We start from the raw sequence: 22,848 nt of genomic DNA, 5'->3' as shown, positions 1-22,848 counted from the left end.
GGACCCGCTCTCAGGGCCTCACGACCGGCCACTTTTGATATGCCAAGGACACGGCCTGGAAGACAAGCGCACATTCAGGGTTCCGGATTTTTGTGGCTCTGGGAACGTGCTGATTCTAAGCTGGTGCCCCTGACTGAAGCGGTGTGGGAGAAAATGGAACATCAGGAGTAGTGGGTTAGCTGCCAGGGGTTGTATGTATGGACAGCTGTGCCTTTTTGGTGCCAACTCGGGCGTAGAGCTCAGAAACAGCAACGCAACAGACCTTTAACATTATAAATCAGCAAGTTGTTTGTTATGTCTCCCCTCTTACTATGAAGCTAGGACAACTCTTTTTTCCTTATTAGGGAGAGAGAGAGCCTGTGGTATGTCGAATTACCGGGTGAATGAGTAGTCTTCGGGGTACCGCAAGCCTGTGTCTTTATTGATGCTTTGCTGATTGCTTGAGTGCTCGGTGGAGGATGCCGATGCTTTTTTTGCTGGTGGGGGTGGGGGGTCATTGCCTTGCTGCTGATGCGTGGGAGGGAGGGGAAGCTGGAGGACTTTGGGGTTCTAATGTTTTAACTGTCATTCATTCTTAGGGGCATTTCTCTGTTTTCATGGATGTTTGTGAAGAAAAAGCATTTCAGGATGTATATTGCATACATTTCTCTGACATTAAATGTACCCACTGACCTATTGATGTGAATTGCATATGTCATCATGCTACCACGTGACACATGCATGCCTCCCTTAACGTAAACACGAAGTTAGACATGCATTCCCAGACACCCATGTCTTCCTTTGAATTAGTTAAATGTTTTGAAGTCACGAAACATAACAGGTGGTAATGGAGACAAGTTCTCACTGCTTATTAAAAGCTCCCAATGGTGTGAGTCCCAAAAAGCCTCTGACAACCAAGTCCAGCTCCTGGCCTTCATGTGTGGCTTAGCTACTAAGCCTTGCAGAATAGTTTCTACTGACAGGAGAATGGAGCAAAAGTTACTGGTGCCTTGAATACGGTCGCTTCGGGCAGATGAGGCTTGACCCTGACCAATGGAAGGCCTCAGACCCTTCCAAATGAATTCAGAATGAACTATTTAAATAAAACCGATGGCATGTTGCTTTGTTTAACTTTAACTAAAGGTTACACAATTTGGCTGTCCTTTGAACATCCTGCTTTGCACTTTTTTTTTGAGAACCTACCTAATGACCTGTGCTCTGCATGCATTGCCATAATGTGTTCTGACATACAGTATCTTGCAGTTTGGCTTATTTTTATCTATTTATTTGTTGGGATGATGTCAGCACTAATTAAACTGCCTTTGATGGTCTGTTGGGCAGTTATTTTGTTGCAATAAGGAGCTGAATAGATATATTGAACTGCTTTGTCAGAGAAGGAGGATGGAGCAAGTCTCCTGGTGGCCACGGAGCTGCAATCTTGGCAGTGAAGCAAACAAATCAATAACACTTGTTGGGAGGATTATGTAGGTGATGGGGGGGAGGGTGAGAAGGGAGCTCAAGTTCCAAAAAAGCCAGGGAGTTTCCTATTACCTCAGTTGAATGACTTGAAGATAGAAAATCCAAGAGTTGGCCAGTCATCTATTTGGAACAATAGGGAACCCAATGATTTTGAGTCATTACAAATGGCCTCAGTAACTTGAGGTGGGAGCCATTATTCAGTGTGTCAGAAAATGGTCTGGGAGGAATCCACTAAGCAAAATGTATCTCTGCACATGTGATGGGATTTGGCCAGGAGAGTGGAATTAAAGCCAAAATCAGATCAGCCATGACCTTAATGGTATGTTGGCACAATTATTAGAACTGCAGCGTCATAGTTCCAGTGATTTGGGGTTGTTCCTGACCTCCTTGTGGAGTTTACACTTTCTCTACCTGGGTGGATTTTCTCTGGGTGTTCCAGTTTATTCCTAAAGAAATGCTACTCTGAATTACACTTCAGTGTACCTTAATGGCAAAAAGAATGTGCATTTGTGAGACTGAATAAGTTGCAAGGTATGGGGAACAGTGGAGAGACAAAAATGGGACTCATGGGATAGTTCACCTGAGGGATAACATTTATCTGATGGGCTGATTGGCCTCTTCCCATGTTATTCTATGTATCATGAAAGGGTTAGAAGTTCAAGAATTCAAATAGGCTACGTCTACTCCTTTTATGTTCTAGTTATTTAGATGTGAAATTAAGTTGGTTAATATCTGTATTAAACAGTGACTGATACTTATAGGGATTGTTATGAACATAACTAACATTGCACTCTAGAGTTCTGATAAATGAGCACTTAGTAAACTACATGAAATATTTCTCATTGTACAAGCATTAAAGCTGTTAAACTAAATAAGCTAACACTGGTGGATCAGAGATCTAGATAAATGCAGAAAATACAGACCATGATATAATGTCAGTTACCATGAAGGGAAACAAACTATTTGTCATTTTAATAGAGAAAGAAACACTTACTCAGCTGTAATTTAATTGGCTTTGATTTTTCACTTTGATAACATATATCAAAATAAAGAAGTAAAAATTTCTTGCATACACATGTGCATGGTTTTTCATTTCTGTTGCTGTTATGGCTGTTACTGATGCCCTGAAATTATCTTGTTATGATACTTGTTCTGATAAGAATATAGCACTGAGAGGGCATCCGGCCTCAACCCAGCCAGTCTTTGAACATTCATAGCAGCTGGTGTGTTCATGAGCCCTACATGATAAACCTTTGGGGGAATGCAGTACAACTGAAAACAATGAAAGTTACTGATTTTCATCTCCTTTTAGTCCATGAGTATCTATATCTGATTTCTCAAATTTTTTGGCAAAATGTTATTTTGAAAATCTGAAAAAGTTCATAATTTTCTGATATCATATGAAAGACACGCAAGAAATCCATCTGGCTCGTCAAACATTCCAGACACTCTTGGTAGCTAGACAGTTCCTTATCAGCATCTCAGCGCTTCAGACATTCAGGTCTAGAAATTCTTTGGTGCCCAGAGGGACAAGTTAATCTGTTGTTACTTGGCATGCCAGGAACTGTTTTAACCATGGGAGTGCCACTTAGAATTCAGTTGTGCTTGATGCCCAAGGCTTCAGGTTCCATTGACTAGTGAGCATACACCTTTTTATCCTGTAAAGGTCTGAAACTGTCTAGGTCAGGACTAAAGCGGACTGTGGATCAGAACTTAGTGATAAGTACAGTAAAGGGGCTGTGAGCTCTGTGCGGAGAAGATTGGCTAATGGGATACTGGGTGTCAATAAATGGGGGAGGGCTGGGGTTCAATGAGATTGCAAGGAAGTAATTGGCTTAAAGGGGATCAATTTAAGTTAGATTTCCAATAATTGATGGAGCATGACTTGGGAGGCATCCTTTCAATCACACTGAAGCACCTCAAGAAGTTTGATGAAATACTTGTTCTGATGGTGCTGAACAACAGACATGTTTCAGAATCTTGGCACGTCAGTTACCTCAACACCACAAAGGAGAGTGTGCTAATGGGAAATGACATGGTTAGGTACATGCTGATGTAGAAAACATGCTATTGACATGATTCATTGAATGTACTTTTTCACCCTGGCTGCTAAAGTTTGAGACTGCCTTCTGTGAACCTTGCTTCCTCACATCATGGAGAACAGCCAAAACAAGTGGAGTACTTGGAGTTTATTCAGTGTGTATATTCAACTGGGAAATGATTACAACTACTTTTTGCACCAGAAAGAACAAATTTAAGATGTGAAGAGCTGAAAATGAAACACTAAACACCTGAATGTTCAGCCTATAATCTTTAGGGAGAGCCAAAAAAAGCAAAGGTAAAACAGAGACAAAAGGTATTTATGTTGCAACAGTTTTCTCTGACTCCCGTGAATTTCATGTCTACAAAGTCTCGGCTGGGTCAAAGCCAGTCTAATCACATAGAAATATGGAAACATAGACAAGAGGAGCAGAAATTGGCCATTTGAACCTCCAAGCCTGAACCAACATTCAATACAATAATCGGTAATCCTCTACCTCTGTGCATGTTTCTGCTCTCTCCCCTCATCCCTTCATGTCTTTTATGCCTAGAAACCTATCTACCACCTTGTTAAATATATTCAGACACCTGGGCTTCACCATCTTCTGTGGTCACCAGTCAGGCCAACGCCCATTGGTGAGCATGTAAGCGCAGCATGGTGGGAGAGCTTTTTACCTCCACATTGGCACCTTTTTCCACACCATCGTCAATCACCATTGGCTGTTCAGTATCATAACATCTCTGTTCACTTTTCATGATGTTGGTTGGCCCTCAGCCAAGGAGTCAATTCAATAAACATTGTGATGAAGGCCTGACGAAAGGACTTTTTAGTGAGCAAATGGAATATACAAGTAAAATAGAACATCAAATGAAAAGGAGGAATGTGAAGCCCTCCGCTGGTCGGGGTTGACTGTGGATGTTGCGTCTCAGTGGTCTGAGCCAGGGCAGTATGATATGGAGAGCAAGCTGATTGTCCATGTAATAGGCTCACCCTCTCCACACAGATGATGAATCCAAAGGAACGGCAGAGATTGATACAGTTTGGCACCAGAAGGAGTTGCCAGGCAGCACTGAGCTCATCACTTCCATAGTTTCCCTCGGGTCTTACTCCCAAAGGTTTTCCCAAGCTTCAAGGCAGCGAAGGTTAGAGATTGGAGTTTCCTTCTCCTAGATGACCTGCAACCATGGCTGATAAGCCCCATCTGCCCAAAGTGACTGGTTTTAAGGTGGCAGTAACCCACTTTTGCCCCTTCTCCTGTCACTAGAAACTGTTCAGCCAGGCTTAGTAGCTAAGCCACACATGAAGGCCAGGACTCAGAGGCTATTGGACATGCACACCATTAGGAACATTTAATAAGTAGTAGGAGCTTCTCGCCACTACGAATCCCAGCTAGAACAACCTTAAGGAACCAAACAAGGGATAAAAGACATTATTATGCACTAGAATGTGGGACTTGGTACCACATGGAGAGATTGAGGCAAATAGCAAGAAGTTCATGCATTTAGGAGGAAGTTTAAGGCTTTTGAGGAAGAAAGATAAGAGAAGTGTTATGTACGGTGTAAATACGAGGTTATACTTGCTGAACCTGTTTCTACATGTGCATTGTTCGTAATGCAGTCAGTTCGGATCAGCAAAAACATCTCCTCCGTAATCTCGATCAGCACAGGACCACTGCAGGGATGTGTACTTGGCCCGCTGCTCTACTCACTTTTCACCTATGACTGTGTAGCTAAGTACAGCTCCAACACCATATACAAGTTTGCTGATGACACCATAGTTATGGGCTGTATCAAAGGAGGTGATGGTTCTGCATGCAGCAGGGAAATTGAAAATTTGGCTGAGTGGTGTAATAACAACAACCTCTCACTCAATGTCATTAAGACCAAGGAACTGATTGTAGATTTCAGGAGAGGGAAACCAGAGGTCCATGAGCCAGGACTCTTTGGAGGATCAGAGGTGGAGAGGGTCAGTAATTTTAAATTCCTCGGTGTCACTATCTCAGAGGACCTGTCCTGGACCCATCATATAAATATTATTGCAATTATTGCAATTATTGCAACAGCGCCTTTACTTTCTCGGGAGTCTGTGGAGGTTTGGCATGTCATCGAAAACCTTGGCAAACTTCTATAGATGTGTGGCGGACAGTGTGTTGATTGGCTGCATTACGGCCTGGTATGGGAACACCAATGCCTTTGAGCGGAAAATCCCACAAAAGGTAGTGGATTCAGCCCAGTACATCATGTGTAAAACCCTCTCAACTATTGAACACACCTACATGAAATGTTTCCATAGAAAAACAGCATCCATCATCAGAGATCCCCACCACACAGGTCATGCTCTTTTCTCACTGCTGCCATCAGGTAAAAGGTACAAATGCCTCAGGACTTGGACCACCAGATTCAGGTACAGTTACTACCCCTCAACCATCAGGCTCTTGAACAAAAGAGGATAGCTAGAGTCATTTAAGGACTCTGTTATACTGTTATTTCATGCTCATTATTTATTGCTATTTATTTACATCTGCAATTGCATAGTTTGTTTACAGTTTACAGTTACTGATGTTTACAGTTTGCTCAGTATGCCCACAGAAAAAGAATCTCAGGGTTGTATGTGGTGACATGTATGTACTCTGATAATAAATTTTACTTTGAACTTTGAACTTTAATTTTATGTAATCTAAATGGAATTTCCTGAGACTCATTTTTTTACAAGAGAGAACTGATACTCAAAATTCACTTCAACTTATGTTTTTATTTTATATCCAGAGCTTGTGAGATGACAGGGCTGTTTCTCTTTTAACTTTATTATATTAGAAAAGCTTACTTATTTTGACCCTTCTTCAACTCAGTATAGGAGATTAAATAAACATATTTGCAACATATTAATGAAACAAAAAATGTATTTTTATTTATTTTGTTTAAGAAAGTAGATTTCTTTCATCACACCTCATCTCCTGGGTGAGAAGGCTTTGACCATCCATTCTTAAAATGAGCACTGTTTAGCTCAAATCATGTGAATCTCTGTGACGGGGAGCAATCGATAAGCACACTCCTTACCCACGTGCAGTCACTCACACACAAACATTGCTTTGTCATTCTGCTCTCGTTGTGGTGAGTTTACACACTTCAATGTCTTCCCCAGTATATTCTCATAATTAACCCACTGTTGCCCCTCCACATTGCTGCATGCATTCAGAGTCAGACACTAAAGTATGGTTTGACTTCATTTTTTATCAGCACTTTATTTACATTTTTCTTTTCACTATTTTCTCTAATTTTGACACACCTAATAAACACCCTTACACTAAAGTGCTAAGCGACTCCAGACATATTTTTATTTGGTCTTAATACACATTTCTAACAATCACTGCTTTCATTCCATTGCTGTGGGACCTCCACAGATATATCTTTTACAGGTTGGCAAAGACCCCTACCACTCAGATTCAACCAAAGGAAGAAACTCCCCACCTCTCCCAAATTAGTGAATAGCCTTAATGAGTTGTGATCTCCAAAGTTCGATTTTCATAAAGAAACTGAGGTAGCATTTGATCCGAATTAAAATAACCTATGATCAATACTCATAGAATGAAAAACACAAGAGATCCTGCAGATGCTTAAAATCCAGAGTTACAAACACAAAATGATAGAGTAACTCAGCAAGCCAGGTAGCATTTATGGAGAGAAATACAAAGACACAGTCGACATTTTGGGCTGAGACACTTCATCATGGAGAATGAAAAATCAGATCAGAACATAGAACATAGAAATTCACAGCACATTACAGGGCCTTCGACCCAATATGTTGTAAAAATCATGTAACCTACTCTAGAAACTGCCTAGAATTACCCTACTGCATAGCCCTCTATTTTTCTCATCTCCATGTACCTATCTAAGAGATTCTTAAAAGACCCAATTGTATCTACTTCCACCACTGTCGCCAGCAGTGCATTCAATGCACTCACCACTCCGTGTGGAAAAACTTACCCCTGATATCCCCTCTGTACCTACTCCCCAGCACCTTAAACCTGTGTCCTCTTCTGGCAACCATTTCAGCCCTGGGAAAAAGCCTATGGCTATCCACATGATCAATGCCTCTCATCATCTTATACACTTCAATCAGGTTACCTCTTATCCTCTGTTGCTCCAAGGAGAAAAGGCCGAGTTCACTCAACTTATTCTCATAAAGCATGCTCCCTGATCCAGGCAACATTGGTGTAAATCTCCTCTGCACTCTTTCTATAATATCCATAACCTTCCTGTAGTGAGGTGACCAGAACACATTACTCCTACTAGGGTCTGACCAAGTTCTTATATAGCTATAACATTCCCTCTCGGCTCTTGAACTCAATTCCATGGTTGATGAAGGCCAACACACCATACGCCTTCTTAACAACACTATCAACCTGCGCAGAAGCTTTGAATGACCAATGGACACGGACCCCAAGATCCCTCTGATTCTCCACACTGCCAAGAGTCTTACCATTAATATTTTATTCTGTCTTCAAATTTGACCTATCAAAATGAACCATTTCACACTTATCTGGATTGAACTCCATCTGACACTCTGCCACTTCTCAGCCCAGTTTTGCATCCTATCAATGTCCCGCTGCAACCTCTGACAGCCCTCCACACTATCCACAACACCCCCAACCTTTGTGTCATCAGCAAACTTACTAACAAACCTTTCTACTTCTTCATCCAGGACATTTATAAAAATCACAAAGAGGAGGAGTTCCAGAACAGATCGCTGCGGAACACCACTGGTCACCAACCTCGATGCACAATACAAACCATCTACAACCACCCATTTCCTTCTGTGGGGAAGCCAATTCTGCATTAGCGGCAGACCAATCGATTTGTGATTCATTAGCAGGAGCCAATAAAAGTAAAGCAGGCTCAAAGCGGAGTGGCCATTGTATGAGTGGACCAGTGTAGGAGTGGGAACTTGAGGTTTTTGCTCAAGAGGCTTCAGCAAGGAGGCATGGGTAAGTAGCAAGTAAGGCTTTTGTAGTGGTTGAATAAAAAAATCACTAAATTACAGTTAATTTAATAAAGGGAAGATGCAGGATCAGGTGATGTGCTGTCGCTGCATGATGTGGGAGCTGGTGAACCCCATCGTGGTTCTTGGTGACCACATCTGCAGCAAGTCTTGTCTGCTCGAGGAATTCAGGCTCAAAGCTGATGAGCTGGAATCCGAGCTTCAAACACTGCAGCACATCAGGGAGGGGGAGAGTTACCTGGATTCGCTCTTTCAGCAAGTAGTCACACCCATAGATTAGCTGCCTTAAATTCGGTCTGTGGTCAGGGACAAGAGGGTGTGACTGCGAGTGAGGTAGGTAGTGGGATCCAAGAGACAGTGCTGGAGGAACCTCAGCCCTTGAGCTTGTCCAACAGGTCTGAGAATCTTGCTCCCTGTGTGGATGCGAGTGGAGGCTGTAGGAAGGATGAGCAAACTAATTGTGGCACTGTAGTTCAAGGAGCCATTGAAGAGGGGGAAAGAAGAGAAATACAGTGGTAATTTGGGATAGTGTAGTCAGAGGAATAGACGGAGTTCTCTGTTGCAAGCATGTGTTGCCTGCCTGGTGCCCGGGTTCGAGATATCTTATCTGACCTGCAGAGGAATTTGCAGTGGGAGGGGAAAGATCCAGTTGTCGTAGTCCATGTGGGTATCAATGACATAGGTAGAACAAGGAAGGAGGTACTTGAGCAGCTTGGGACTAAATTAAAAAGCAGAAACAAAAAGGCGGTCATCTCTGGAATACTACCTGAGCCACATGCAAATTGGCATAGGGTCAAGAAAATTAGACATTTAAATGCGTGGCTCAAGGATTGGTGTGGGAGAAGTGGGTTTGAATTCCTGGGAAATTAGCACCAGTATTGGCGGAGAAGGGAACTGTACCAATGGGACGGGCTCCACCTGAACCATGATGGGACCTGGATCCTAGCGAATTGCATAACTAGGGCTGTGGATAGAGCTTTAAACTAAATAGTAGGAGGGTGGGTTCAACAGATTGGAGAAGTAAAAAAGAAAAGTTTGAATAAAGATAAAGAAAAAGCAAAAGATTAAAAAGAGAAAATTAAGAGTGGAGTAAAGAAAAGTCAGGTGCAAAAGAGAAAAAGATTACAAGGTTTTAAAAGCACAGTGAATGTAAGGACACTTTATCTGAATGCCCTTCGTATTCGAAACAAGGTCAGTGAGCTTGTGGTACAAATCAGTGCAAAGGGGTATGATTTAGTGGCCATTACAGAGATGTGGTTGCAGGGTGGAGAGAATTGGGAATTAAATATCCAGGTAATATGGAAGGATAGGCAGGAATGTATGGGAGGTGGGGTAGCACTCTTAATGAGATCAGGGAGACAGTGAAAGACAATATAAGATCTAAGGAGCAGAATATTGAATCCATTTGGGTAGAGATTAGGAATAGTAAATGGAAAAATCACTGGTGGGAGTTGTCTATCGGCCAACGAATAATAACATTACAGTGACACAGTCGATAAACAGAGGAATAGCTGAGGCATGTAAGGATGGAACAGCAGTTATCATGGGGAACTATAACTTGCACATAGATTGGGTGAATCAATTTGGTTGAGGCAGTCTTGAGGAGGACTTCATAGAATGCATCTGTGATGGCTTTCTTGAACAGCACATTACTGAACCTACAAGGGAACGTGCTATCTTAGATCTGGTCCTGTGCAATGAGACAGGTAAAATTAGTGATCTTCTAGTTAGGGATCCTCTTGAAAAGAGTGATCACAGTATGGGTGAGTTCCCCATACAAATGAAGAGTGCAAAAATTTGATTGAAAACCAGTGTATTATGCCTAATCAATGGAGACTACAATGGGATGAGGGAGGATTTGGCTAGTGTAGACAGGGAACACAGGCTGTACAGTAGGACGGTTGAGGAACAGTGAGGAACAGAAGTTGAGGAACAACTTTCAAAGAGATTTTTCACAGTGTTCATCAAAAGTATATTCTAGTTAAGAGCAAGGACAGTAAGGGTGGGGGTAACCTGCCTTGGATAACTAAGCAAAGAAAAGGAGGCATCAAACTAAAAGCTCATATGTACAAAGTCGCCAAGAGTTGCGGGAAACTGGAAGATTGGGAAAACTTTAAAAAGCAACAAAGACCCACTAAGTGAACAATAAAGAAAGGGAAGCTAGATTATGGAAATAAACTAGCACAAAATATAAAAATGGATAGTAAAAGTTTTTATAATTATATAAAGTGGAAAAGGGTGGTTAAAGTGAATGAACATAGGTCCCTTGGAGGACGAGAAGGGGGAATTGATATTGGGTAATAAGGAAATGGCAGGGGCTTTGAATGACTATTTTGTGTTGGTCTTCACAGTGGAGAACCATCTAACATGCCAAAGTGAGATGTTATGGATGTGATGGGGGGTGAGGACCTCGATACAATAGCTATCACTAAAGAGGTAGTGCTGAGCAAACTTGTGGCCCTGATGATAGACATGTCCCCAAGTCCTAATGGAATGCATCCCAGGGTACTGAAAAAATGGTGTAAGTTATAGTAGAGGCTTTGGTGATAATTTACCAAAATTCTCTGGACTCTGGACAGGTCCCAGTAGATTGGAAGACAGGGAATATCATGCCACTGTTCAAAAAAGGATGTAGGCAAAAGGCAGGTAACTATAGACCAGTTCATTTAACATCTGTAGTTGGGAAAATACTTGAAACTATCATTAAAGAAGAAATAGCTAGGCATCTGGAAAGAAATGGATCCATCAAGCAGACGCAGCATGGATTCAGCAAAGGCAGGTCCTGTTTGTCAAACTTACTGGATTTCTTTGAGAATATAACAAGTGCAGTGGATAGAGGGGAACAGATGGATGTTATTTACTTGGATTTCCAGAAGGCATTCGATAAGGTGCTGCATAAAAGACTTATCTAAAAGATTAAGATTACAAAGAGTTGGGGGTGATGTATTAACATGGATAGGGGATTGGTTAACTAATAGAAAGCAGAGTTTTGGGATACATGGGTGTTATTCTGTTTAACAATTAGTGGTGAGTGGTGTGCTGATCCCACAACTGTTCATGATATACATTAACAATCTGGAAGAGGGGACTGAGTGTAGTGTATCTAAGTTTGCTGACGATACTAAATTAAGTGGAAAAGCAAATTGTGCAGAAGATATGGAGAGTCTGCAGAGAGATATAGATAGGTTATATGAGTGGGCAAGGGTCTGGCTGAATGAGTGCAATGTTGGTAAATGTAAGGTCATCCACTTTGGAAGGAAAAATGAAAGAGCAGATTATTATATAAATGGTAAAAAAAAATTGCAGGTGCAGCAGGCTATCAAGAACACAAATGGAATGTTGACCTTCATTGCTAGAGGAATTGAATTTAAGAGCAGGGAGATTATGCTACAACTGTACAGGGTACTGGTGAGGCTGCACCTGCAGTACTGTGTGCAGTTCTGGTCTCCTTACTTTTCAGGCAGCGCAGAGGAGGTTCACCAGGTTGATTCCAGAGATGAGGGAAGATTGAGTTGCCTGGGACTGTATTTGCTGGAATTCAGAAGAATGAGAGGAGATCTTATAGAAATATAAAATTATGAGAGCGATAGATAAGATAGAGGCAGGAAGGTTGTTTCCACTGGTAGGTCAAACTAGAACTAGGGGACATAGCCTCAAGGTTCAGGGGAGTAGATTTAGGATGGAGATGAGGATGATCTGCTTTTCCCAGATGGTGGTGAATCTGTGGAATTCTCTGCCCAATGAAGCAGTGGTGGCTACATCAGTAAATATATCTAAGACAAGGTTGGATTGATTTTTGCATAGTAGGGGAATTAAGGGTTAGGGGGTAAAGGCAGGTAGGTGGAGGTGAGTCCATGGCCTGATCAACCATGATTTTATTGAATAGCAGAGCTGGCTCATCAGGCCAGATGGCCTACTCCTGCTCCTATTTCTTATGTTCTTATGTTCTTCTGATCCACAAAGCAAGGTCTCCTTGGATCCCATGCCTCCTGACTTTCTGAATGAGCCTTGCATGGGGAAACCTTATCAAATGCCTTACTGAAATCCATATACACTACATCTACTGCTCTATTTTCATCACATCCTCAAAGAATCCAATCAGGCTCATAAGGCACAACTTGCCCTTGACAAAGCCATGCTGACTATCCCAAAAATTATTATTTCTCTCCAAATGTTCATAAATTCTGCCTCTCACAATCTTCTCCAACAATTTGCCCATCAATGAAGTCAGACTCACTGGTCTATAATTTCCTGGTTCTCCACTCCTTTTCTTGAACAAGGGAACAACGTTTGCAACCTTCCAATCCTATGGTACTTCTCCCATCCCTATTGATGATGCAAAGATCATAACCAGAGGCTCAGCAATCTCCTCCCTCATTTCCCACAGTAGCCTGGGGTAAATCTCATCCGGGCCCAGCAACTCATCTAACTTAATGCTTTTCAAAAGCTCCAGTTTGGTTATCATCGGCCTGTACTGCACATTCTTGGCAACAGTGCCACTTTATTTAGCATTTTGTCATTGATTTTCCTTGTACTATCTCATTGCCATAACATAATTTGTATGGATGGAATGCAAAACCAAGTCTTTCACTGTTTGTCAGTCAGTACATGTAACAATAATAAACCAATTTACCAATATACCAAATTTGAAAAGATTGATTCCAAAACTGTCATATCTTTCAAGCTAATATGAAAGGAAAGTTACAGTTATTAGAGATTAGAAAATCTTGACAGTGCACAGAATTCTGTGTTAAGTGAGGACCAGAAAACATTTCGGTTATGATCAATTATAAATGATAATGCAAAGCCTTTTCCAATTGTTATTGACCAACTTCTAAACTTCAGCATTTTAAAAATTTTTAATATTATTAAGAAGAATTTTAAAGAAGAGGAGCCAGCTTGAACATCTTTGTCAACAAAATATTCTGGTTGTTATCGGAGCCACTTGAAAGATAATCGCTGGAACATTTTATCCTCTGTTTATAAAAAATGGTATTTCAAATTCCCAGTAATGTTTTTCAATGGAAATTTTCAATGATGTTTTACTACACATGTTCCTTAACAAATTTAAGATATGATACATCACATCTTAAACATTCCAATATTCCTTTTATATAACTGTAATTTCCCTGAAAACATTTTATCAAGAGATTACTTCAATCTTCCAATGAGTTCATGTCTTATTTACTTACTTTGTGTCAGTAAATTAAAGGATGCAGAAAGGAATATTTTAGTACTGTTGGTACACATAAGTGAAGGTTTAAATCAATCATTACAATAATCCTGCTGCACCAGTGGCAGAATCCAAAACAAGAGGAAACAGTTATACGGGTTAATCATTTAATACTGAAGTATGTAAAAATTTCCTTTTGCAGAGGATGGTGAACCTCTGAAATTCTCTAACCCAAAGGTTTCTCAAAGCTAGATCAAGATACATTCAATGGCTATTGAGTGTATGTTCATGGTCTTCCCCTGATGTAGCCCATTCACTTCAAGGTTTGACGTGTTATGTGTTCAGCGATGCTTTTCTGCACACCACCATTATAAGATATGGTAATCTGAATTATTGTTGCCTTCTTGTCAGCTTGAACCAGTCTAGCGATTCTCCTCTGACCTTTCTCATTAACAAAGTACGTTTTACCCACAGAACTGCCACACACTGGATTTTTTTTGTTTTTCACACTGTTCTCTGTAAAGTCAAGAGACTGTTGTGAGTGAAAATCCCAGGAAATCAGCAGTTTCTGCGATACTCAAACCACTCTGTCTAGCACCAGCTATCATTCCGTAGTCACTTAGATCACATTTCTTCCCCATTCTGATGTTTGGTGTGAACAAGAACTGAACCTCTTGACCATGTCCACATGCTCTTATGCACTGAGTTGCGGCCACATGATTGGCTGATTAGATATTGGCTTTAATGAGCATTTGTGCTGGTGTGCCTAATAAAGTGGCTACTGAGTGTAAGCATCTAAGGTGGAGGTAAAGTAGATAATTTTTTCTCTAAGATTGGGAAATCAGGGGGCCATGGGGAACTGACGCAGTAGAGGTGAGGCCAGTGTCGTTCATCCTTGGCATATTTAATGATGGAGCAGCTTTGAAGAGCCAAGTAGACTATTCCTGTTCCTATGCTCAGTCAGTAGATGTATATTTAATACATTTTGAAATTATATAATAGCAAACTACATATTATCATATATTAGTGCATCCTTAAATCTATTATAGGGTGCTGGGACACTAATGCTTCTGCTTTCCCTGCCTTTGGTCACAATAGTAGGACAGCCAACATAACAATTGGATCCCTGCTAAAATGGAGTCACTGTTATGAAGTGGGGAAATAGTATATGATATGCATACTGCAGTGATTGTTAGGGTGGCCATCATCGCATTCGTTGGTTAAAACTCGAGCGATGCATTTCCCCACGCCAGCTGCTTACTAACTTTCAACTGCTCCATCTACACTGACTGCAGGCATGTGAGTTATATCCCTCTAGTACATTCTCCACAACACCCATGGTATAGTAGTATACTGGAGATGAGGGGAAATGGGGATGGGAAGGGCGGGTCCTCTACATTGCATAGGTAGATTCTTCAGGCAATAATCTGGCCTGGTTTTCCCTGTGTTACAACTAGTGCTAAGCTATTGGGAAATGCAGAATCAGTAAGGGATCAGTGACCACAGCATCTTGCAAAGTTACACAAAAACTCTGATATTTTCCTTTTTCCTTATGACATGGAAGCTGGCCATTTGGCTCATCTGTTGGCCCACAAAGCAGTACTGCTGCTCCATTAACATTTTTCCTGTATCCTATTCTCACCACATCCCCATCAATTCCAAATCCTCCTGTACACTACTCAGATTCTATCTTACACCTGCACACTCGTGGCAATTTATAGCAGCCAATCAATTGACTAACTTGTGTGTCTTTGGGATGTGGGAGGAAACCAGGGCACCCAGAGGAAACCCTCGTGTTCACAGAAAGAACATGCAAACTCTCCTTAAACAGGACCAAAGATCATGATTAAACCCAGTTTGTAAGGCAGCAGCTTTGCCAGTTGTGCCACAGTAATGTCTAAAGGCATAGAAACATAGAAAACCTACAGCACAATACAGGCTCTTCGGCCCACAAAGTTGTGCCGAACATGTCCCTACCCTAGAAATTACTGGGCTTACCTATAACCCTCTATTTTTGTAAGCTCTATGTACCTATCCAAAAGTCTCTTAAAAGACCCTATCGTATCTGCTTCCACCACCTTTGCCGGCAGCCCATTCCACGCAATCAGCACTCTCTGAGGCAAAAGTAGGATATAGAGAAAGTATTATGGCAGTCTGTGGCCAAAACTGATTTCTTGTTGAGAGCCCTTTAATTCCAGTACCGAACTGAGGGGTTTGTTCCTTGTTTTACTATAAATTAAAACAAAGGGAGCAATTTATTGCTTCTATGCAAAAATGAATACTTTATTAATACTGCCAAAAATAAGAGAAGCTGTCCTATGTAAAATGCACTGAGATGTGCCCAGCCCATCACAATGGGCAGGACATCTGGTGGAAGAGGCTTGGATAAAATATTGGACAGAAAACATCAAGTTGTGACAACATCAAGAGTGAGGCTCGGCCAATGTTTGGATAATCCATATGGATTGAGAAGGCAGAGTGTCGGGACCAGAGAAGAGGGTTGGGGTGGTTCTGCCTGCTGCTCTGCAACTTTAACTCTGCTGTATACTGAACAGAGCTGAGGCTGTGGGCCTGATCTGGCTGCTCCAGGCTTTGTGTCTGAGGACCCACTTTCATTCTAAATGCTATTTGCTTACTTTCATTGTTTGCATGATTTGTTTTTTTCTCTCTCTGCACATTGAGTGTTTGTCATTTTTTTTAATGGGTTCTGTTAGGTTTCTTGCTTTGTGCCTGCCTGCAAGGAGACACATCTCAAGGTTGTATACTTTGATAATAAATGTACTTTAACATAACATATAACAATCACAGCACGGAAACAGGCCATCTCGGCCCTCCTAGTCCGTGCCGAACTCTTAATCTCACCTAGTCCCACCTACCTGCACTCAGCCCATAACCCTCCACTCCTTTCCTGTCCATATACCTATCCAATTTTACCTTAAATGACACAACTGAACTGGCCTCTACTACTTCTACAGGAAGCTCATTCCACACAGCTATCACTCTCTGAGTAAAGAAATACCCCCTCGTGTTTCCCTTAAACTTTTGCCCCCTAACTCTCAAATCATGTCCTCTCATTTGAATCTCCCCTACTCTCAATGGAAACAGCCTATTCACGTCAACTCTATCTATCCCTCTCAACATTTTAAATACCTCGATCAAATCCCCCCTCAACCTTCTACGCTCCAATGAATAGAGACCTAACTTGTTCAACCTTTTTCTGTAACTTAAGTGCTGAAACCCAGGTAACATCCTAGTAAATCGTCTCTGCACTCTCTCTAATTTATTGATATCTTTCCTATAATTCGGTGACCAGAACTGTACACAATATTCCAAATTTGGCCTTACCAATGCCTTGTACAATTTTAACATTACATCCCAACTTCTGTACTCAATGCTCTGATTTATAAAGGCCAGCGTTCCAAAAGCCTTCTTCACCACCCTATCTACATGAGACTCCACCTTCAGAGAACTATGCACTGTTATTCCTAGATCTCTCTGTTCCACTGCATTCCTCAATGCCCTACCATTTACCCTGTATGTTCTATTTGGATTATTCCTGCCAAAATGTAGAACCTCACACTTCTTAGCATTAAACTCCATCTGCCAACGTTCAGCCCATTCTTCTAACCGGCATAAATCTCCCTGCAAGCTTTGAAAACCCACCTCATTATCCACAACACCTCCTACCTTAGTATCATCGGCATACTTACTAATCCAATTTACCACCCCATCATCCAGATCATTTATGTATATTACAAACAACATTGGGCCCAAAACAGATACCTGAGGCACCTCGCTAGTCACCGGCCTCCATCCCGATAAACAATTATCACACTACTCTCTGGCATCTCCCATCTAGCCACTGTTGAATCCATTTTATTACTCCAGCATTAATACCTAACAACTGAACCTTCTTAACTAACCTTCCATGTGGAATTTTGTCAAAGGCCTTGCTGAAGTCCATATAGACTACATCCACTGCCTTACCCTCGTCAACATTCCTCGTAACTACTTCAAAAAATTCAATAAGGTTTGTCAAACATGACCTTCCACGCACAAATCCATGCTGGCTACTCCTAATCAGATCCTGTCTATCCAGATAATTATAAATACTATCTCTAAGAATACTTTCCATTCATTTACCCACCACTGATGTCAAACTGACAGGTCTATAATTGCCAGGCTTACTTCTAGAACCCTTTTTAAACAATGGAACCACATGAGCAATACGCCAATCCTCCGGCACAATCCCTGTTTCTAATGACATCTGAAAGATCTCCGTCAGAGCTCCTCCTATCTCTACACAAACTTCCCTCAAGGTCCTGGGGAATATCCTGTCAGGACCCGGAGATTTATCCACTTTTAAATTTCTTAAAAGCGCCAGTACTTTCACCTCTTTAATTGTCATAGGTTCCATAACTTCCTTACTTGTTTCCCACACCTTACACCATTCAATATCCTTCTCCTTAGTGAATACCGAAGAGAAGAAATCGTTCAAAATCTCTCCCATCTCCCTCAGCTCCACACATAGCTGACCACCCTGATTCTCTAAGGGACCAATTTTATCCCTCACTATCCTCTTGCTTTTAATATAACTGTAGAAACCTTTCGGATTTACTTCCACGTTATTTGCCAAACCAAACTCGTATCTTCTTTTAGCTTTTCTAATCTCTTTCTTAAGATTCCTTTTACATTCTTTATATTCCTCAAGCAATTCCTTTACTCCATGCTGCCTATATCTATTGTAGACATCCCTCTTTTTCCGAACCAAGTTTCTAATATCCCTTGAAAAACCATGGCGCTTTCAAACCTTTAACCTTTCCTTTCAACCGAACAGGAACATAAAGATTCTGTACCCTCATAATTTCACCCTTAAATGACCTCCATTTCTCTATTACATCCTTCCCATAAAACAACTTGACCCAATCCACTCTCTCTAAATCCCTTCGCATCTCCTCAAAGTTAGCCTTTCTCCAATCAAAAATCTCAACTCTAGGTCCAGTCCTGTCCTTCTCCATAATTATATTGAAGCTAATGCTATTGTGGATCACTGGACCCGAAGTGCTCCCCAACACATACATCTGTCAGCTGACCTATCGCATTCCCTAACAGGAGATCCAACACTGCCCCATCTCTAGTCGGTACTTCTATGTATTGTTGCAAAAAACTATCCTGCACACATTTCACAAACTCTAAACCATCCAGCCCTTTTACAGAATGAGCTTCCCAATCTATGTGAGGAAAATTAAAATCTCCCACAATCACCACCTTGTGTTTACTACAAATATCTGCTATCTCCTTACACATTTGCTCTTCCAACTCACGCTCCCCATTAGGTGGCCTATAATACACTCCTATCAGTGTTACTACACCTTTCCCATTCCTCAATTCCACCCAAATAGTCTCCCTAGAGGAGCTCTCTAATCTATCCTTCCAAAGCACCGCCATAAGATTTTCTCGGACAAGCAATGCAACACCTCCTCTTCTGGCCCCTCCTACTCTATCACACCTGAAGCAACTAAATCCAGGAATATTTAGTTGCCAATCACACCCTTCCTGCAACCATGTTTCACTAATAGCTACAACATCATAATTCCAGGTATCAATCCACGCTTTAAGCTAATCCACCTTTCTTACAATGCTCCTAGCATTAAAATAGATACATTTAAGATACTCTCCACCTCCTCCTCTCTTTTCATCCCTAACAATGCATTCAAATTTATTATCCTTTTCTTTCTTCTCCCCTACATCTTCGGGCTGAGCGCATCCCTTCTCCATCACCTGCCTTTCCTCCCTCACACACTGTCTACTTATTTGCTCTACTGGTGAACTAACCTCCTCTCCCATAGTTTCCTCAAATTGATTCCCGCCCCCCCCATCTTACTAGTTTAAAGTCTGCCCTGTAGCCCTAGCAAACCTCCCCGCTAGGATATTGGTCCCCCCAGGATTCAAGTGTAACCCGTCCTTCTTGAACAGGTCACGCCCACCCCAGAAGAGGTCCCAATGATCCAGAAACTTGAATCCCTGCCCCCTGCTCCAATCCCTCAGCCACGCATTCATCCTCCACCTAATTCCATTCCTACTCTCACTGTCGCGTGGCACAGGCAGTAATCCCGAGATTACTACCTTTGCAGTCCTTCTTCTTAACTGCCTTCCTAACTCCCTATACTCTTGTTTCAGGACCTCTTCCCCTTTCCTACCTATGTCAATGGTACCTACATGTACCACGACCTCTGGCTCCTCACCCTCCCACTTCAGGATATCTTGGACGCGATCAGAAACGTCCCGGACCCTGGCACCAGGGAGGCAAACTACCATCCGGGACTCCCGATCACCTCCAAAGAACCGCCTGTCTGAACCCCTGACTATCGAGTCCCCTATTACTATGGTCCTCTTTCTTCTATCCCTACCCTTCTGAGCTACAGGGCCGTCCTCTGTGCCGGAGGCCCGGCCACCGTCACTTCCTCCAGGTAGGCTGTCCCCCCCAACAGTACTCAAACATGAGTACTTATTGTCAAGGGGTACAGCCACTGGGGTACTCTCTAGTACCTGCCTCTTCCCCTTCCTGACCGTGACCCACCTATCTGCCTCCCGTGGCCCCGGAGTGACCATCTGCCTATAACTCCTCTCTATCACCTCCTCACTCTCCCTGACCAGGCAAAGGTCATCGAGCTGCAGCTCCAGTTCCCTAACTCGGTCCCTCAGGAGCTGCAGTTTGGCGCACCTGGCGCAGATGTGGACATCCGGGAGGCTCGGAGACTCCAGGATCTCCCACATCCGACACCGAGAACAACAAGCTGCCCTCACACTCATACTTCCCGAATAACTGAAAATAACAAGGAGAACTAAAAGATAAGCCTACTGTGCCCTCTTCCGCCTAAGCCCTCTGAGCCCAAGCCCTACACTCTGCTCCCGGCTCACTCCGCTGCCCGCAACTTTGAACTTGGAAATTACTTAGATATTGGAATAACAGGGTAAAATTTCAAAACTTGCCAATTATATTAAATATTCAGGATGTTGTGACTTGTTGCAAATGAACAGAGAATGATTAATAGAACAGGCAGGCAAGTGGCAGATTTTAAAATGGAAACATGCCAGGTGATGAATTTTTGCAGAAGAGATGAGAAGTGGCAATATAGACTTAATGACATAGTTCTGCAGATTGTGTGGTGACAGAAAGACCTGGAATATATGTGTGTTAATTTCTGAAGTGGCAGAAGATATCTGGAGAATCGTTAATAAAGTGTAAGAGCTACTGGTCTTCATGAATAGAGCTACTGAGTATAAAAGTGGGAAAGTTCTGCTGACATTTCTGGAAGGATTACATTCAATTCTGTTCTCTATACTTTAGGAAGGATGCAAAGATCCTTGAGAGGATGTACAGAAGATTTGACAGATTGCTTCCAGGGATGAGGGATCTAAGCTATGAATAAGTTGGAGAATTTGGATTGCTCTCCTAGGAATGAAGGAAGTTGTCAGAGATTCCATATAGTGTACAAAATTATAATAAGTTTTGAAGAGGTAAGTTTTTAGACAAAATATGCTTGATTGTGTGAGGACAACAGGACACACAAGAGATACAGTTGGGATGTGAGGAAGAGCAATTTTATCCATTAACTGTGATGACCAGGAGCTTTCTGTCAATGAAGCTAGAAATAGATGTCATCAAATATTGCAAAAGGAAAATTGGAGAAGTGCCTGAGGGAAATAGATTTGAAGAGTTAGAAAATGGGGCTAATTGGATGTAATGGGGCCAATGGCCTCCTCTTATTTCATAATGACTACAATAAAGGGTTGTTGGATAATGATCAGGGATTGGCAAACCTGAATGATTTTGTTTTTCATCTTTGTCACGCTATGGGTGATGAGGCCAATTCTGTTGCGACAACAACAGCATGGATCACACTCATGAATTCTTAATCAAACACAACCAGCAAGAATCATGGGGCCTTTGGCTGATTTTGCATTGATTTCAATGGACTCTAAAATAAGACATGCTGTAACTTGTATCCCTAATCTCAATCACCACTACGAAAAAAATTGCACATTTGGAAATCTGACATCAAAACTGCTAGAACACTCACATGTCAGGCAACATCTGTGCAGAGACAGTGTCAATATTTCAGAGCACGGACTCTTCGTTAGAACAGCCTGACAAAGGGTCTAAGGCAGCTCCATTACAGGCACAACCCTCATCACCATTTCAAGGATATCTTCAAAAGCGGTTCCTCAAGAATGTGACATTATTCATTCGGGATCCTCTCCATCCAGGACATGCCCTCTTCTCATTGCTACCATCAAGGAGAAGGTACATGACTCTGATGACCCATACTTTTTAGAATCAACTTCCCTTCCACAATCATCTTTCTGTAGTCCATGAACCCACAAACTCTACCTTGCTATTCATTTTAGCACAATTTTATTTTTGTGAGTTTAGTAATTTTTTTATGCCTTGCACTGTACTGCTGCCACAAATCAACAAATTTCACAACATATGTCAGTGATTGTACACCTGATTCTAATTCCAACTCTGTTTCTCTTTCCACAGGTCTTACCTGACCTGCTGAGTCCGTGCAGCATTTTCTGCACTGTTATTGCTGTACGTATCAGGTTAAAACGTGGGCTTTTGTTTTTGTCTTTGGGGTGCATTGAAGTATTTCCAAAATGTGCCTCAGTAGTATGGGCTAATATATCTGAATAACTGTTCATAACCAACAAATTGGCCACTTAGCAGCCTGTCAACCAGAAATTCACAATTTGGGTTAAAACATTTATAAATATCCTGGCTGTAGCAATACCTTACACAATGCATTAATAAAAGATGAAACAGACATGCACCTCTTAATGGAGCAGATGTTAAGGATACCCTGCTGCTTTCTTTATATGCTGAATTCAGTTGATTCCACAGAAAAGCAAGAAGGATTTTCCCCAAGTCTACAGCTCAGATTACTGCTACTAAAATAGAAATATTTACATTTAATGAGAAGAGACTAATATCATTTGTGGGGCAGGAATGAGGAGGAGGAGCTGGGAACCAGCTTCTCTCTCCAAAGTAACACTGCATACAGCAAATACAATGGCTTCTGACACAGAGTAGCTGTTCCAGTACGCACCCGACCACACCAGCCTCCCTGGTTTAGATGCTCTGACTCTCCAGAGTATGGATAGCTGGCACGGT

The 22,848-nt window shown here is 41.8% G+C and overlaps 1 protein-coding gene across 2 annotated transcripts in view; it reads right to left on the bottom strand.

The window, feature by feature from the left end:
• The window catches only part of LOC140741475 (BMP and activin membrane-bound inhibitor homolog), a 61,704-nt gene that overhangs the window by 18,019 nt on the left and 20,837 nt on the right, over window positions 1-22,848 (bottom strand). The window lies entirely within an intron of this gene.

Source organism: Hemitrygon akajei, chromosome 18, assembly GCF_048418815.1.
Source record: "Hemitrygon akajei chromosome 18, sHemAka1.3, whole genome shotgun sequence".
Classification (NCBI taxonomy): Eukaryota; Metazoa; Chordata; class Chondrichthyes; order Myliobatiformes; family Dasyatidae; genus Hemitrygon; species Hemitrygon akajei.
The sequence above is the reverse complement of the archived record's forward strand: the minus strand, read 5'-3'. Positions and strand labels throughout refer to the sequence as shown.